Consider the following 18,864-nt stretch of genomic DNA (forward strand, 5'->3'; position numbering starts at 1 on the left):
GCATTAATCAGGTGTGACAACAGATGAAGCGAGAGAAAGAGAGAAAGAGAGAAAGAGAGAAAGAGAGAGAAAGAGAGAAAGAGAGAAAGAGAGCGTCTAAATTGGAAAGGATGCCGATTCATGTTTTAATGAGGCATTGCGCAAGGCGTTCTGCCAAGAGAAAGATTCGCCCAACATCTGAATTAATTGGTCTGGAGGTTAGATTTTAGATTCACATAATGGGACTTTGACACAGGGTTATGTTGGGGGGGGAACACAATGGCTGAAATGACAGCTCAGTTACTAGTCTGTTATCAGGTCCCATGGGTTTGCATTTGTTCTTTGTCATTGTACAAAGTAGTGATTGTGTGTTTGCGATGTGTAGTTGAATGCAGTGCGTATACCATATAAATAGGTTTGTGTGGTTACATATAACATGCCTTGTGTGTCATCATACTGTGAGTGATTAAATATAATTGTTGAGTTGTTTTTGGTTGTGTGTGCGCTCGCGATCATGTTCTTTTCTGTTGTCATACTGCTGCACGTTGTACCATGGCATAAAGTAGCACAGAAACCATCCCCACCACTTCAAAGTAGAACACGCAACAAACACTTGTTGAGCTAGAAATAACCTGACCTACCTTTCAGCTGTAGCATCCTGAGATAGACTGATTAACTTTACCTTGTTCTAAACACGCTGCACAGTGTGGTTCTTCACACTACAGCGTTTATAACAGTAAAATAGGAAATAAATGTGTTGCAGTTACAAGAGCAAACAAGCAAATCAAATATTTATCTTAGATTATGCACGGTCTGAAAAACATTCATGAAATGAAGGCGCTATAAAAACCACATTTTCTTCTTCCCAGATGAAAAGGAAGGCTTCATATCCTGACTTGAAGTGCGAGGGCATATCTCAAACCTCTGGCGTTAAATCATCAGAATGTTTTGATTACACTAAACATCGTTATCGTTTTCGCCATTAAAACCCCCTTATCCTCTGTCATTTTAACGAACTCCACAGAGACTCGTATTTTTACCACTATGAAACACAGCGCCTTACACCGCTCACTCTTGTCTTTACGAGGCGGTGCCAGAGAGAGGGAAACGCTACCAATTCAATCAGAAGCAGGCTATGATTTATATAGGCCTGAGTCCCTACTCCCCCCTCTCTCTCCCTCTACCCAGTGATATGAGCCACAGCAGGGCTCGGCCTGACTGTTACAGTCATACATTACAGTGCTGGGACATAGAAGAAGACACACTCAGCCCTGCTCCAGGCACTCACCAAATTGCCATTTGGAAAAAAGAAGGGAGAGAGAGAGGGAGAGGGAGAAGTGGAAAAAGAGATCACTTGGAGATGTAATGCTCCACAGACAAAGGTTGTTCATCAGGGCTGTGATTTGGAGTCCAAGATGACTGCCACTCTTGATATTGAATACTGGGGAGCAGAAACAGAGATACAACACTCCTTCCCCATTTTACTCTCTCTCTACGTCCTCCGCCCCTCTCTCTTTTTTCATCCCCCCTCTTTCTCTCTCTTTTTCACTCTACCGGGGTCCTCTCTCTATTCCTCTCTGCCTATTTATTTCTCCCTCTCTCTTCCCGTTCCTCTTTAATTCCCCACTCTACTCCTTATTCCTCTCTCTCAATGCCTTCCCTCTCCTTCTCAATTCCTCCCCTCTTTCTCCCTCTGTCTCCCTCTGACCCCTCTCCTCCCCTACCCACTTCCCCCCTCCCCTCCTCTCTCTCTCTCTCTCTCTCTCTCTCTCTCTCTCTCTCTCTCTCTCTGGCGACCCTGACCCACTTAGCTAGCTGCTTGTTATTCAGACTAGGGTTTATCCACAGAGAAAGTGTGTGTAATTTGGTTTGACAACAAAACCAGCCATGCTCCTCATAGGGTAGGCCTACCTGATATCAACAGCACTCCCCACACAGCCACAATGTGATAGTAGAAATGAAACACTATCAGATCGAGCCCACTGTGATGTTAGAGTGACAGAGAGAAAAACCACACACATTTGCAGTGTTGAATGGAATGTATTGGTGATCTGAATAGGATCTTTATTTTGGGGGGAAAAATGCTTGCATGCTGCAATAGTATGTCAAGACACTACGATAATATATTTGATATATAAAGACATGTGTGCATAAAGCAAAATAAAGGGTTTTCGAGATAATGTTGACCTCCAGGTCTAATTTTCACAAGCTTTGGGTGTCATCACTAGGGCTGGCACAATTACTGTATAACCGTGCAACTGACGGTTTTGGATGAAGACCGTCATTAAAATGAAATGACCATTTGTTTTAAAACCGCTGACCGAAGAAGGGACGGCCAGGCATTCGTGCGGTTGAGTTTTTTTGAATCAACAAATCACAGCACAGATTGATGTCACACTTCCTGCTTTTACTTCTTGCTTTTACTTCCTGCTTTGCTCATATAGGTACACTCGCAATGACCGCCAGTCCACCCACTATGCCATCGTTGACTTATCCATTCTATTTCTATGGCAGCACACGCAGTCAGGAGCGGAGGAGAGGAGAAAATGTGCATCTAAACAAATAAAACATGTAAATAGTTTTGTTGCTAGTCGAACGGTTATGAGGGAGACCGCGGTCATTTGGCCTGCCAATTACCGTCATCAACAGTTCAATGACCGACACAGCCCTAGCAGGAGAACTGCATTGCTATCCACTGCATATAGGGACATGTTTTATTATAAGATAAGCCTTTAGTTGCCACACAAAAGCTCTCAGAATACAGGATCTTCTCATGATTTGGTTTTATTTTCCTCTTCTCCGGCTTCTCAGAGCAAAACTGATGAAGAGTGAAATAGGTTCCGCTGTTTGATTCACATCTTAACACGTAAGATGGAAAGAAAATGACAATCACCACAATATCCACTTTTTTTCTCTCTTTTCTCTCTCACTCTTTTTCTCCCTGACTTTGTCAATGATATTCTAGACAGGGGACAGTAATGTCGTCTGTATCAGTCTGTTTGCCCGAAACTGAAAAAGAGGGTTAGCGAACTAGCGAGTTAGCGTAGCTTCCATGATAGGAAACTCTCTTCTGTGGTTGTCACTACATTTAATCAGACACTTTTCTCCTCCACACCTCCATGACCAAAACGACTTTAACGATAAAAGAGATTACCCCGTGCCCATCTGCGTCACAGGAGCCTATCGAGTACAACCAGGCAATAAAGGAAAGAGCACAGGTGCAGAGGCAGAAAATAGAACTCGCTCTATTTCATTACAGTATGTATCAGCGAGCAGGAGATCTGTCAGTTCGGCACATATCATCGTGCGCCAGAAAAAGCAAATGGATAAAGCCAATTTGACAAAGGGGTCAATATACGGCATCCAATAAAAACTAGAATCTACAAGAGCTGTCAGGGGCTATAAACATCACAGTAATGACCCAAATGCTCAAAAGAAATGCATTCAGATCAGATGGTTTCTCTCGCCTCGCTCAATGGCGTAGTCTAGTCTACTCTGCTTGGGTTAGTCTCTAGTTTGCCTTTTACAATGTTTACTGTATATTTGAGATAACTGTAGATTGATGACGAAGGTGCCACACCCACGGTGCAACATCGTTTAACACGGTATCTTGCAAAGAGGCTGTGAGAGGAGACACTGAAGCGACTATGGCCACTTTGATTGACTGACTATTAGTGTTGGGAGGAACACGGCTCCTGAGCTAAACAATGGGTTACTGTATCATGCACCGACACTATCCATCATATCCTACTGCAACCCAATGGGAGCTCTTTAGAGTTGACAGCAAAGAGCATCTATTGGTTTATCTGAGTCAATGGGCAGGATGAGATATTGCCAATTGTCATAGAGGTCAGGGGTTATATAGTTGAAGTCGGAAGTTGACATACACTTAGGTCATTTTTGAACCACTCCACAAATTTCTTGTTAACAAACTATAGTTTTGGCAAGTTGGTTAGGACATCTACTTTGTGCATGACACAAGTAATTTTTTGAACATTTGTTTACAGGCAGATTATTTCACTTATAATTCACTGTATCACAATTCCAGTGGGTCAGACGTTCACATCCATTAAGTTGACTGTACCTTTGAACAGCTTGGAAAATTACAGAAAATGATATCATGGCTTTAGAAGCTTTTGATAGGCTAATTGACATCATTTGAGTCAATTGGAGGTGTATCTGTGGATGTATTTCAAGGCCTACCTTCAAACTCAGTGCCTCCTTGCTTGACATCATGGGAAAATCAAAAGAAATCAGACAAGACCTCTGAAAAAAATGGTAAACTTCCACAAGTCTGGTTCATCCTTGGGAGAAATTTCCAAATGCCTGAAGATACCACGTTCATCTGTACAAACAATAGTATGCAAGTATAAACACCATGGGACCACGCAGCCGTCATACCACTCAGGAAGGAGACGTGTTCTGTCTCCTAGAGATTAATGTATTTTGGTGTGAAAAGTGCAAATCAATCCCAGAACAACAGCAAAGGACCTTGTGAAGATGCTGGAGGAAACAGGTACAAAAGTATCTATATCCACAGTAAAACAAGTCCTATATGGACATAACCTGAATGGCCGCTCAGCAGGGAAGAAGCCACTGCTCCAAAACCGCCATAAAAAAGCAAGACTACGGTTTTCAACTGCACATGGGGACAAAGATTGTACTTTTTGGTCTGACGAAACAAAAATATAACTGTTTGGCCATAATGACCATAGTTATGTTTGGAGGAAAAAGGGGGAGGCTTGCAAGCCAAAGAACACCATCCCAAACATGAAGCACGGGGGTGGCAGCATCATGTTGTAGGGGTGTTTTGCTGCAGGAGGGACAGGTGCACTTCACAAAATAGATGGCATCATGAGGGAGGAAAAATAGGTGGATATATTGAAGCAACATCAGTCAGGAAGTTAAAGCTTGGTTGCAAATGGGTCTTCCAAATGGACACTGACCCCAAGCATACTGGCTTAAGGACAACAAAGTCAAGGTATTGGACTGGCCATCACAAAGCTCTGACCTCAAATCCATAGAAAATGTCAGTTACACCAGCTCTGTCAGCAGGAATGGGCCAAAATTCACCCAACTTATTGTGGGAAGGTTGTGGAAGGCTACCCAAAACGTTTGACCCAAGTTAAACAATTTAAAGGCAATGCTACCAAATACTAATTGAGTGCATGTTTACTTCAGACCCACTGGGAATGTGATGAAAGAAATAAAAGCTGAAATAAATCATTGTCTCTACTATTATTCTGACATTTCACATTCTTAAAATAAAGTGGTGATCCTAACTGACCTAAGGGCATTTTTTACTAGAATTAAATGTCAGGAATTGTGAAAAACTGAGTTGAAATGTATTTGGCTAAGGTGTATGTACACTTTTGACTTCAACTGTATATGCCCTACTTGTTAGCGTTGCATTGCTGTTGGCCTATTTGTGAACAGCAGAACACATCTGGGGTTTATCTAACAGTGGTGTAAGTCACTAAGGCTAACAAAAGTAGCGCTCCCCGTGTGTTTGTGTGGTCTCACAGCATGTCAATGTATTGGTTTATTAGCTTGGGTGTTTATGTTGGCAATGCTCTACAGTTTACACTTCACTTCCATCCTTATGTAACTTTATGGAAGAAGAGGAGGGAGTGAGAGGAAGAGAGAGGGAGAGAATGTTAGAGAAAGAGAGAGAGAGAGAGAGAAAAAAACACTTTTGTTGAGAACACTCTGAGCACATGTTATAATCTGCGAGAGAGTCAAGTCTCACACAACTTATATACACTGAACAAGAATATAAGTGCAACATGCAACAATTTCAAAGATTTTACCGAGTTGTAGTTCATCGAAGGAAATCAGTCCATTTAAATAAATTCATTAGGTCCTAATCTATGAATTTCACATGACTGGGCATGGGCTCAGCCATGGGTGGGTCTGGGGGGGACATAGGTCCACCCACTGGGGAGCCAGGCCCAGCCAATCAGAGTTTGAGTTTTTCCTCACAAAAGAGCTTTATTACAGACAGAAATACTCCTCAGTTTCATCAGCTGTGCGGTTGGCTGGTCTCAGACGATCCTGCAGACGAAAAAGCCAGATGTGGAGGTCCTGGGCTGGCGTGTTTACACGTGGTCTTCGGTTGTGAGGCCGGTTGGATGTACTGCCAAATTCTAGGCGGCTTATGGTAGAGAAATTAACATGAAATGATCTGGCAACAGCTCTGTTGGACATTCCTGCATCAGCATGTCAATTGCACGCTCCCTCAAAACTTGAGACATCTGTGGCATTGTGCTGTGTGACAAAACTGCACATTTTAGAGTGGCCTTTTATTGTCCCCAGCACAAGGTGCACTTGTGTAATGATCATTCTGTTTAATCAGCTTCTTGATATTTCACCCCTGTCAGGTGGATGGATCATCTTGGCAAAGGAGAAATGCTAACTAACAGGGATGTAAACAAATGTGTGCACAAAATTTGAGAGAAATACTATTTTTGTGCGGATGAAACATTTCTGGGATCTTTTATTTCAGTTCATGAAAAATAGGACCAACACTTTTTATGCTCAGTATAGATTGTTTTTCCAGTGCTGCCGTTGCGAGTCTGTTTCATGTTCCATGGACACATGCAGCTGTTCCATGTAATCATTCATAATGCAAAGGAGTGGGTTCATTCTGAGAAATGAGTGTCTGTGTTCCTAACCCTATGACTCCCCTTTCCTTGGACTGCCAGACAGACGCTCCAGTCTAAACTGTGTGGAGAGATAGAGGGGAATCGGGTTACAAGAGGTCAGCCATGACACCCTGTTTTGGCTTTTTGTTAATTTTTGTCATCCGATCGCTCATTTGCATCGGTGTGACAGCTGGCAAATGGAAAACAGTCGTTTGTCCAGTGTCTACCTGCGTGGATGGGTTTCACTTTTTTCTTGTTCTTTTTCTAAAGGTAGCTTCTTGTACGAACAGTGTGGTCCCTTGTAGAACAGGCGAACGGGATGGTTAGAACAGGATGCTACTGCTGAGGTTGTCCAATCAGCTCATGTTAAACCTGTCCTAGAACCAATCACAACTCTGTATCTTGTATCCAATTCTGATATGAACTAATCCCTTTCAGGTGATATTCCCTGTGGTTTATTTCTTTAAATAGCAGTCTGTTGGAAGCCATTTGTGGTCAGGCACAGTTAAGATCTACTTTAACACTGAGTGGAGTTGTAGCAAAACACGTTAATTTCCCAGGTTTCCCATACAGCTGGTCCTTCACGACTCCTTCATCATTGACTCTGCTAAAACACACTTAGGATAACGGGAGAGAGAACTAGTTAAACACTCTGGGCTGGGGATTCAAAACAGTTCCCTACTACAGACCCATTTCATACTGACATCAAAAGAGAAAGAGCTTATTTGTTTGGCGAGTTGTCTAATAATGTGTCAGAAGTCAGCCTTAACTAAGAGATCCCAGATGTTAAGAGAGAAGGGGATAGAGGGAAATGAAGGACAATGCAGTATGTAAATACAAACTGGAGCACTGCCAACACCTTGGTTAGACTGAATGAATTCATACTGGACAATATGCACTGAATCACAGAAACACAGTGCTCTTGTATTTTGCGCCTCTCCAGTTGTGTGTGTGTGTGTTTGGTGATTCACTAACTCAAAGCAGTGTAGTGTAAGTGGAGATGCAGCGTGACAGACAGACAGACAGACACAGGGCCTTTTCTGTTTTATAACAGATTGCACATGAAAGGATTTCATAAAAGCCTTTCCTTTGTGGCTTGTAATTACTAGTGTGCTAATTGCTTCAAATCGCTGACATCTCAAGTCGATAAGGATGAGGACTTCAAAGGGAAGACAACAGCAGGAAAACATCAGTTTTCATAGCTAATATAATGTTCTCTTTTCCTCCCACTTCCTCCACCCCTCTATTTCTCTCTATTCGTCTCTATCGCTGATTCTCTTTCTCTCTCTCTTTGTCTCTATCTCTCTTTCTCCCTCTCTTCCTCTCTCTCTCTCTTCCTCTTCGTCTCTTTCTCTGTCTCTTTCTCTCTATCTCTCTTTCATTCTCTCTTTCTCTCGCTCTGCCTCTATATCTCCCTCTCTAACTCTCCTACTCATATACCCAAAATGAAGTGAACAACATTGTAACTGTGTTGTTGTGTTGTCTGTGTGTTTGCAGTACAACAGTGAGACCATGTTCCTGGGCATGCCAGAGGCTGGCCTGGACTTTGTGCCAACCAACCAGGTGGGTTAATTACTCTTCCCCGTGCTTTTGTTTCAAGTCTTAATTAAACACTTTTACGCCGGCGCGTCGCTAAATTAGCGCCTGCTATCAGTTGCCACCGTAATCAGGGACTATTATAACATGTAAACAGAGCGTTTAAACCTTGTTGCAGCCTAATCAATGAAGCCGCTAAATGGTTGGGTTGTTAGAGAGCTTTTATTTTCTTCCCAGTTAGATTTACAGTTCTACCTAGCTACACAACCTGATGTCATGGTTTCACTTTGCCATAATTGGATGAACGTTGATTTTTGACCCATTCATTCTGCGTGGATACAGGGTTAATTCCACATGGTTACAGGGTTAATTCCACATGGTTACAGGGTTAATTCCACATGGATACAGGGTTAATTCCACATGGTTACAGGGTTAATTCCACATGGATACAGGGTTAATTCCACATGGTTACAGGGTTAATTCCACATGGTTACAGGGTTAATTCCACATGGTTACTGGGTTAATTACACATGGATACAGGTTTAATTCCACATGGTTACAGGGTTAATTCCACATGGATACAGGGTTAATTCCACATGGTTACAGGGTTAATTCCACATGGTTACAGGGTTAATTCCTCATGGTTACAGGGTTAATTACACATGGTTACAGGGTTAATTACACATGGTTACAGGGTTAATTCCACATGGTTACAGGTTTAATTCCACATGGTTACAGGATTAATTCCACATGGTAACAGGGTTAATTCCACATGGATACAGGGTTAATTCCACATGGTTACAGGGTTAATTCCACATGGTTACAGGGTTAATTCCACATGGTTACAGGGTTAATTCCACATGGTTACAGGGTTAAAACAGTTAAAACAGGGGTACGTTTATGTATGAATTCAGAGTGGTTAAGGTTAGGGCCATTTGGGGAAGGCTTAAAACAAAATAATAAAACATACTGTAATGTTTCCATTAATTGTCAACAAGTACTCTTCCTGCTTGGGGTGAGCGCCTACAAAGGCCAATATCTATGTCCTTGGGACCTTTTCAAACATCCAAAATCGACGGCTCTTCCTTGTGACCAGCCTGAGCTACAGCTAGGCTGGGTAGAGTAGATAAGACCTGGGTTCAAATACTATTTCTGCCTATTTGAGTTTGCATGACTTAATGAACCAATAGAATAGTCCCAAAATTGCCAGTCCCGCCAATCTGGCACACCCAGCAGGCTAGAGCAAACTATGAAATAGTATTTGAACCCAGGTCTGGTAGAGTAGACTGCTGCTTAAATGGCCTGTAGATTGGCATCTATCACTGAAGAGAGGAGCTTTCATGTGTACATGTGTTGTAGGGCTGTTTCTCCCTATATTGTAGTAGGAGAGCTACAGTAGCTATCTGCCCTGGGTGGATAGTGGATTATTTCAGGATACTGGTGGTGTGTTCCTGGTGTTGTTGGGGTTGACCTCGGGTGAAACTCATTTTGAGCGTGGAGCGTCTAACAGTGGGCTGTGTGATAAGTGTAAATACCACTCAGATAAGGCCCAGTGGACAGGCTAATGGTTAGGAGAGGGTATCTGTGTGTGTGTGTGTGTGTGTGTGTGTGTGTGTGTGTGTGTGTGTGTGTGTGTGTGTGTGTGTGTGTGTGTGTGTGTGTGTGTGTGTGTGTGTGTGTGTGTGTGTGTGCGCGTGCGTGCGTGTGTGTGCGTGAGTGAGGCCTTAAGGGACGCAACACAATCAAATATTTATAAAGAATCGTATGTTCCTGAGGTAGCCATCATGGCCAGATGAGAGAGTCTTTCATGTAGCTATAATTTCCCATTTATTGTGTTTTAGTTCAAACACAGTGTTCCTGTCTGTAGGAAATGGGTAATTAACTGACTTTGTTAATTAACTAAAGGCTTTTTGTTAATTAGCCTTTTGTCTGGGGGCTGTAGCGAAATGGAGGTCGCTAGCATTACAGGAAGCATTGGTATCACAAATTGCTCTTAATAGGATACGGCTGTCCTAAAATAGGATATTTTCAAGTATTGAGGTGGCTAAATGACTTAAATGTAAATGTGGCAGCATCATGTTCTGGGTATGCTTGTCACCGGCCGGGACTGGAGAGTTTGTCAGGATCATATAAAGATATGAAAGGAGCAAAGCCAAGCTAAAAAGTTAGTTTAAACCCTGCCTCAGTCTTCTGAATACATAACCCTGGGATACAGTTTTATTTTTCAGCGGGACAGTTACACAGTGTGTAATGCCAAAGACACACCAGAATAGCAGTGTTCCTGAATGGTCAAGTCTCAGTCCGGATTTAAATCTGCTCTAAAGTCACAGACAAGGTTTGAATATTGCTATCCATCAATGACTCCCAACCAAATTTACTGAGCTTGAGCAATCTTGACAATAATAATGGATACATGTTGCGCTAAGAGTTGTTGTTGGTAGAAGCTTATTCAAAAATATTCACAGCTGTAATGGCTGTCGAAGGTTCTTCCACCAAGTATTAAGTCTGGGGTGTGAAGTCATATGTAATCGAGACAACTTCGGTTTTGAGGTTTGATTCATTTGGAAAATGTTGTATAATTATTTATTTTTTATTTAAAAAAAATGTTCCCCCTTTTTCTCCCCAATTTCGTGGTATCCAATTGATTAGTAGCTACTATCTTGTCTCCCGTACGGGCTCGGGAGAGATGAAGGTTGAAAGTCATGCGTCCTCCGATACACAACCCAACCAAGCCGCACTGCTTCTTAACACAGCGCCATCCAACCCGGAAGCCAGCGGCACCAATGTGTCAGAGGAAACACCGTGCACCTGGCAACCTTGGTTAGCGCGCACTGCGCCTGGCCCGCCACAGGAGTCGCTGGTGCGCAATGAGACAAGGATTTCCCTACCGGCCAAACCCGGACGACGCTAGGCCAATTGTGCGTCGCCCCACGAACAACATTTTATTAGCCTACATATCAATACATACACAAAAACTATCTAGGTCAAGTTAACACTTTTTCTATTCAGTTGAATTTCTTCTTCTTGTGAAATAGAAGTGTTATGAATTAGTTATCCCTGGAGAAAATCACATCGATCGAAAATAAGGTTTACAGTCAGGTTAGTGGAATATTGTGTTGGGGAATTATTATTTGGGGTTTCGTGGTATGCCACATAACTTAAAATGTGTAAAGGTGTTGTTTCAGAAGAATTCACACCTTCCCGCACGCATATATGAAACACCCTTCACTATAGTCAGAAACACATTTACTGAGGTGTGGATGCCTGGTGCATTTGTTTCACCAGAGATGTTAAAACGTGTATAATTCATAGCTATGCAATCTGAGTAATATGCTGAACCCAATCCCCCCACATCTCACTTTGAACCATCTTAGGCAATGTGTATTTGACAGGATGTGAATAATGAATCAAAATCAATTATGGAAGTACGCATCTGTCGAGGTCAACATTGTTATGTCATTCTGCATCAGACAGTGTTTTGCATCATGTGTATGGACATAATTTAATCTACTGTATACCACTCACACAGTCGGCCGTAGCCATGACAACCTTTATTTTATTTACGGAAAATATTTGTATCATTTACTTAGTCATAGAGATTGCCAGATGCCCCCATAATGAACCCCTAAGGGATTTGTTTATATGGTGTATTCAACATTAATAAATAATATTGGAGGTATTATTAATATGGATATAGGGTATTGTAGAGGGAGTACTCAGGAATGTATGGGGGAAATATATTTCATTATGGCACAGCTGCTTACATTGGAGCACTCTCTCACTCTCTTATATAGTCCATGTAGTGATAAAGTTGATATGTATTACACATGTACATGAACAGATATCGATATCCATACAATTTATGGATATATACATACATGGAAATATTTCTGTAATCGTAAATATCTTACCATAGTGAGCTACATTCAGGTCTCTTGGAAAATAGACTTTATCTCAATGAGGCTAACCTGGATATATGATGGTTAGATAAAGCATCCTGGTTGTCCAGAGACCAGCATGTTGCTCTGCTGTTTGTCATTATTCTCTAGACACTAATCTAAGGCCAGTTTTACATTCCCACTCCAATGGTTATTTGGCCTAATTTGAGGAGGTGGATCTGACCCTAGATCTGTGCCTAAGGGTCCTTCCTTCCTCCCTTCTATGACCCCGTGGTGACCATTGACCTTTCTGTGTCCCCCTCTGGTAGTTCCGTGTGCCTCCCAACCCCCACCAGACGCAGACCAGCGCCAAGCAGACTGGACCCCTGTGGAAACGAGAAGGCCCTGCTCACTCCGATGGCCCCCGGCTACCCTGGGTAAATATACAAGAACAAGTACAACACCAGTGGGTTTTAGGGCTCAGACACAAGGCAGGCAGACACTGGACACACCACGTCATTTCAACGTGAATAATTGGGTAATATTTGGTTGATACCTTGACCAATGAGATACCAACCTATTTTCACCCATTCAGAAATGCAGCCAAAAGTTTGTTTGATTCCAAATGTGTTAGCTATCACTTTCAACCATCTAAAAGGTGCAACCAAATTCCAATGGAAAATCTATGTCTGACTTTTGGTTCAGAAGTCACCGAAATGTGTTACCACTGCGCTTTCAACCATCTAAAAGCACAACATAGTTCAAATGGGAATACAATGTCAGATATTTTGTTCATATATACAGCGAGGGAAAAAAGTATTGCTGATTTTGTACATTTGCCCACTGACAAAGAAATGATCAGTCTATAATTTTAATGGTAGGTTTAATTGAACAGTGAGAGACAGAATAACAAAAAAAATCAGAAAAACGCATGTCAAAAATGTTATAAATTGATTTGCATTTTAATGAAGGAAATAAGTATTTGACCCCTCTGCAAAACATGACTTAGTACTTGGTGGCAAAACCCTTGTTGGCAATCACCGAGGTCAGACATTTCTTGTAGTTGGCCACCAGGTTTGCACACATCTCAAGAGGGATTTTTTCTCACTCCTCTTTGCAGATCTTCTCCAAGTCATTAAGGTTTCGAGGCTGACGTTTGGCAACTCAAACCTTCAGCTCCCTCCACAGATTTTCTATGGGATTAAGGTCTGGAGACTGGCTAGGCCACTCCAGGACATTAATGTGCTTCTTCTTGAGCCACTCCTTTGTTGCCCTGGCCGTGTGTTTTGGGTCATTGTCATGCTGGAATACCCATCCACGACCCATTTTCAATGCCCTGGCTGAGGGAAGGAGACCCAAGATTTGATGGTACATGGCCCCGTCCATCGTCCCTTTGATGCAGTGAAGTTGTCCTGTCCCTTTAGCAGAAAAACACCCCCAAAGCATAATGTTTCCACCTCCATGTTTGAGGGTGGGGATGGTGTTCTTGGGGTCATAGGCAGCATTCCTCCTCCTCCAAACACGGCGAGTTGAGTTGATGCCAAAGAGCTCCATTTGTCTCATCTGACCACAACACTTTCACCCAGTGGTCCTCTGAATCATTCAGATGTTCACTGGCAAACTTCAGACGGGCATGTATATGTGCTTTCTTGAGCAGGGGGACCTGCAGGATTTCAGTCCTTCACGGCGTAGTGTGACCAATTGTTTTCTTGGTGACTATGGTCCCAGCTGCCTTGAGATCATTGACAAGATCCTCCCGTGTAGTTCTGGGCTGATTCCTCACCGTTCTCATGATCATTGCAACTCCACGAGGTGAGATCTTGCATGGAGCCCCAGGCCGAGGGAGATTGACAGTTATTTTGTGTTTCTTCCATTTGCGAATAATCACACCAATTGCTGTCACCTTCTCACCAAGCTGCTTGGCGATGGTCTTGTAGCCCATTCCAGCCTTGTGTAGGTCTTGTCCCTGACATCCTTGGAGAGCTCTTTGGTCTTGGCCATGGTGGAGAGTTTGGAATCTGATTGATTGATTGCTTCTGTGGACAGGCATCTTTTATACAGGTAACAAACTGAGATTAGGAGCACTCCCTTTAAGAGTGCGCTCCTAATCTCAGCTCGTTACCTGTATAATAGACACCTGGGAGCCAGAAATCTTTCTGATTTAGAGGGGGTCAAATACTTATTTCCCTCATTAAAATGCAAATCAATTTATAGCATTTTTGACATGCGTTTTTCTGGATTTTTTTTGTTGTTATTCTGTCTCTCACTGTTCAAATAAACCTACCATTAAAATTATAGACTGATCATTTCTTTGTCAGTGGGCAAACGTACAAAATCAGCAGGGGATCAAATACTTTTCCCCCTCACTGTATAGAACAACTTAATGTGTTGTCACTGTGCTATATCTAATAGTACAACCAAATGACCTGGATTGCAAACTGAGATTATTAAAGTACATTGTCAAGTGATCAATGCCGTTCGAGATTCTGCGCAGATTATTAGAGCAATTGTGGAGATCTCCACAGACCTGTGACCTTTCCGTGTTACCTTGAACATGCACGCTTTCTATGATTACATCAAAATACATGTATTGTTACAGTAACCTCAAAATTTGGAAATTTTACTCATTTTATAGTTGAATAAATAGTGTCACAAGTTTGAAAGATATTCTTAAATTTAGCCTATGTACTGTATTACAAAAGTCATGTTAAATTGTGTTTGGTTGACAACACAACCAAATATCAACATTTTAAAGGAGATGTATCTACTGCTTGGATTAGTTCCATCTGAGCCAATGGCTTAATCTTTTTCTTTAACTTTCATTTTTGGTTCAAATGGAGACATGAATCCAGCATGTCATTTGTTAACTTTTCGACAAGCTAATAGGCTATTTACTGTATTGCAAAAGCGATATTGAATTGTGTTTCTTTGTCGGCGCAACCAAATATCAATATTTAAAGGAGATGTATCTCCTGCTTGGATAGTTCCATCTGTGCCACTGAGTCTGGCTTTAATTCCAGTTTGTCTACAAATTAATCATTTATATGGATTCACTTCTCCATTTCAACCAAATTTCTAAGTTAAAGAATAGGACTAAATCAAATAAAACTTTAAATGCACTTTAAATACAATTTGATTTGATGTAGTCATATTCTTTAACTTAGATTTTTGGTTTAGATGGAGACGAGAATCCCCAATTTGTTTTTATTAACTTGTAGATTCCATTTGAAATCAACTAAAGCTTGAAACCCTAAGCCTATGTTTTGTTGTCTATGTTGTCTATGTTTTGTTGAATCCTGGGTTGAATTTTTTTTTTTTTTAACAATTTCAATTTAATTTAAACAATTCTCTCTAAAGTGCGTTATGACAATGTTTCGAACCAAAGGTCACCATTATACTATGAGTCAAAAAGCCCTCATTACTTTGGCATATTGAGGATGAAGAATGATTCATTATGAAAGATGACTCCCACACACACATTTTGTTTCTCTATCCCCTCACTCTCTTTCTCCCTCCATACTCCCCCTTGTCCCAGTCTGTCCATTCATATGTCTGTCTGCTTTTCCCTTCCCTCCTCATCCCTCTTTCATTTACACCCAGACACACATCACACACATACAGTACTGTATATATATATATGATACAGCCCAGGATCGAACCAGGGTCAGTTGTGATGCCTCTAGCACTGAGATGCAGTGCCTTAGACTGCTGTGCCACTCGGGAGCTAAATGCTTAGTTTGTAAATTATGTCTGAGTGTTGGAGTATTCCCCTGGCTATCCTGAATAAAAAAACAAGAACATTGTGTTTTCTAGTTTGCTCAATATAGGAAATTACTTTTAATACTTAAGTACATTTTAGCAATTACATTTACTTTTGATACTTAAGTATATTTAATACCAAATACTTTTAGACTTTTACTTAAGTAGTATTTTACTGGGTGACTTTCACTTTTACTTGAGTCATTTTCTATTAAGGTATCTTTACTTTTAATCAAGTATGACAATTTAGTACTTTTTCCACCACTGATCTTCTGTATATCACCCCTACCTTTTCACAACACAACTGACTGGCTCAAACACATTAAGAAGGAAAGAAATTCCACAAATTAACTTTTAACAAGGCACACCTGTTAACTGAAATGCATTCCAGGTGACTACCTCATGAAACTGGTTGCAAGAATGCCAAGAGTGTGAGAAGTTGTCGTCAAGGCAAAGGATGAATCTCAAATATAAAATGTATTTTGATTTGTTTAGCACTTTTTTGGTTACTACATTATTCTATATGTGTTATTTCATACTATTTTTATTCTACAATGTAGAAAATAGTTCAAATAAAGAAAAACCTTTGAATGAATAGGTGTGTCCAAACTTTTGACTGGTACTGTATTGTATATATACACACACATGTTTGTTTTACTATCCTTGTGGGGACAAAACAATTGATTCCCATTAAAAATCTAACCCTAACCCTAATTCTAATCTTAATTGTAACCCTAAACCTAACTCCTAAATCTCTAACCCTAATTCTAATCTTAATTGTAACCCTAAATCCTAAACCTCTAACCCTAATTATAATATTAATTTTAACCCTAAACCTAACTCCTTTACCTCTAAACCTAATTCTAATCTTAATTGTAACCCTAAATCCTAAACCTCTAAACCTAATTATAATCTTAATTGTAACCCTAAACCTAACTCCTAAATCTCTAAACCTAATTCTAATCTTAATTGTAACCCTAAACCTAACTCCTAAACCTCTAAACCTAATTCTAATCTTAATTGTAACCCTAAATCCTAAACCTCTAATCCTAATTCTAATCTTAATTGTAACCCTAAACCTAACTCCTAAACCTCTAAACCTAATTCTAATCTTAATTTTAACCCTAAATCCTAAACCTCTAATCCTAATTCTAATCTTAATTGTAACCCTAAACCTAATCCCTAAGCCTTTTTTTCTTTGTGGGGACCAGCGAAATGTCCAATTATTCCTTGTTTTACTATCCTTGTGACTTCTGGTCCCCACAAGGACAGTAAAACCAAAAACACAAACACACCTCACCTGCTCTGTTTCCTTTGGGATCAGGACATTTGTTTTATTGGCAGCAACAGTTCTGTTCACCTTGAACCTAAGCTCTCAGCAGCAGACAGGGTTGAGCAACATCACAGCAGTGCATTGCTCTCAAACAAGCCAGGCAGAAAACACACCACAGAATAGAATTACGAACCCCTAAAACCGATCAGAGTCAAAAACGTTTGAATTTAGAATCCAAAATGTTTGAATAACTATCCCAGAACAAAATATGTTTGATTCTTCATGTTCCCTCTTGGTTCAGTAGGCGATTGAAGATAAATGTCGGGTAAATGAGGTTTGGGCTGTCCTTAGGATGATTTATTCTTATATTGTGAAACCTGAACTAGTCTCACATCTTTTAGATTTGTGCTCGGTTTTATGTGTTGAGAGAAATATACAGTGCATTCAGGGAGTTATTCAGACTCCTTGACTTTTTCAATAACAAAAATACATTACAGCCTTATTCTAAAATGGATGAAATCGGGTTTTTTTCATGTATCAGACTACAACCCATGAGGACAGAGCAAAAACAGGTTTTTAGACATTTTTGAACATTTATTACAAATTTAAAAAACAGAAATATAACATTTACAAAAGGATTCATAGCCTTCACTCAGTACTTTGTTGAAGCACCTTTGTCACCGATTACAGCTTCATACCCAAGAGTCAAGAGAGTTCAAAGAGACCAAAGAGTTCACCTTTAGGTGCCTTTTGGCAAACTCCAAGTAGGCTGTCATGTATCTTTTACTGAGGAGTGGCTTCCTTCTGGCCACTCTACCATAAAGGCCTGATTGGTGGAGTGCTGCAGAGATGGTTGTCCTTCTGGAAGGTTCTCCCATCTCCACAGAGAACCCATCGGTCACATCCCTGACCAAGGCCCTTCTCCCCCGATGGCTCAGTTTGGTCGGGCAGCCAGCTCTAGCAATAGTCTTGGTGGTTCCAAACTTCTTCTATTTAAGAATGATTGAGGCCACTGTGTTCTTGGGGACATTCAATGCTGCAGAAATGTTTTGGTGCCCTTCCTCAGATCTGTGCCACGACACAATCCTGTCTCGCAGCTCTACGGACAATTGCTCCGACCTCATGGCTTGGTTTTTGCTCTGACAAGTACTGTCAACTGTGGGGGAAAAACAATTTAATCCATTTTAGAATAAGGCTGTACTGTAGATGGAAAAAGAGAGAGGCAGAAAGAAGTTGTTTCATTATTAATTGCATTGCCAACATTGCAGCTCGCAGATTCTTGTGCCAATAAATCATATTTGAATGTGAATTGAGGGGGGGCTTTTCATATGATAGCTTTATATGCCGTTGAGGCAAAATGATCTAATTTTGTTACGACACACAAGACATATAGAGGCTCTATTTCTTTTTTTGCTTTTTAATCCACATCAATTATTTTACTCAGGCTTATCTTGGGCCAATCTAAAATAGCTATTGTGTTTTGTCTAAACTTTTATATCAAACTAATAAACAGTTGATCACTGATTTTTTTTAAACGAATAAGAAAGTGACTTGCCAGATTAGCCAAATGGTTTATGGGTAGGTTAAGTGCTGACTGGAATTTTTTTTGGCAAAATAAAACAATAATTATTCATCATAAAAACTGTGTGTAGGCGGTATGGGGGCTTAAATTGGTTGGAGGGAATTCCCCATCTCCCACATACTTAATCTTACAGCATTATTTATGGCATGTTGACTTGAAATAAGTGAATTGAAATGAGAGAAATATCTCGATATGATCAAATTCAGCAGTGGT

At 40.8% G+C, this 18,864-nt stretch overlaps 1 pseudogene; it reads left to right on the forward strand.

Annotated features, from left to right (window-relative positions):
* LOC115114319 (thymocyte selection-associated high mobility group box protein TOX-like) overlaps positions 1–18,864 on the forward strand; it is a 57,640-nt pseudogene that overhangs the window by 15,347 nt on the left and 23,429 nt on the right.

Source organism: Oncorhynchus nerka, linkage group LG9b (assembly GCF_034236695.1).
Source record: "Oncorhynchus nerka isolate Pitt River linkage group LG9b, Oner_Uvic_2.0, whole genome shotgun sequence".
NCBI lineage: Eukaryota > Metazoa > Chordata > Actinopteri > Salmoniformes > Salmonidae > Oncorhynchus > Oncorhynchus nerka.